At 50.5% G+C, this 837-nt stretch overlaps 1 non-coding gene across 1 annotated transcript; it reads left to right on the top strand.

Moving 5' to 3' along the window:
* The first annotated feature begins 525 nt into the window (after window positions 1–525).
* On the top strand, window positions 526–624 carry LOC116554514. Its single transcript, XR_004270222.1, has one exon. It is a non-coding gene; the product is annotated as a small nucleolar RNA U13 (small nucleolar RNA).
* The last annotated feature ends 213 nt before the right edge of the window (window positions 625–837 follow it).

Raw genomic sequence — 837 nt, forward strand, 5'->3', positions numbered from 1 at the left:
GCTCTAGGAAACTTGGCTCCTAGCTCTTAACTCCACTGTTAAATCTGGGTCCCTGGAGAATCAGCAGAGAGACTCATCCCTAGTCAGAGCTGACAATACCAGTTCTCTTTCTCCTGTCTTGGAGACCAGAAACCTGTCATACTGGTTGCCTGGGTCATACCTAGCCATGTGCCCCCCTGAGCCTTCTGAGGCCGTCTACTCCCACTAGGCCCCCTGTCTTCTGGTTCCTGGGTCCAGGGCCCAGAGTCCAATGCCAACGCCATAGGAAAGCCTTGAACACTCTGAAGACTCTGACAGAGGGAGGGCTCTTGGGGAACCCACGATGGTAGGTGGTGGGGATCAGGAAGTCCAGAGCTGGCACTTGGTAATGTGTCATTGTTTTATTAAAGTTTAAAATTTAATAAAACAAAATTTATGGGAGATGTTCCAGCTCCATGTGCATCGTTCAACTTCTCGCTGACGCAACACGTTAGCAAGTGCACAGCCCGGCCTCCCGTCTCCAGATGTCAAAAATGGTAAGGGTTGATCTTTGTGGTTCCTAAGTGTGATGATTGGGTTTTCATACTCATGTGAGATATGCCTCCCTAAGCTTCGTTATGACATCAGCACATTACCTGTCTGATGCTTAAAAAAAAAAAGGCTTGTATTTGTTTGAGGACATATAGGGATGGGGGTGCACTGGTGGCATGGTCCATACCTGCCAGGGCTGGGAGCGGGACAGAGCCTGGGTGGGACAGAGCCTCACTTCCTTGGTGCTGCTGTTAGGGGCCTCAGACTCTCAGCCCACCAAACATTTCTGCCTCCATTACAGCAGCATGTCCTTGAGCCAGCCGTGGA

Source organism: Sapajus apella, unplaced genomic scaffold (assembly GCF_009761245.1).
Source record: "Sapajus apella isolate SASKATOON/1434 unplaced genomic scaffold, GSC_monkey_1.0 scaffold1, whole genome shotgun sequence".
Taxonomy (NCBI): Eukaryota; Metazoa; Chordata; class Mammalia; order Primates; family Cebidae; genus Sapajus; species Sapajus apella.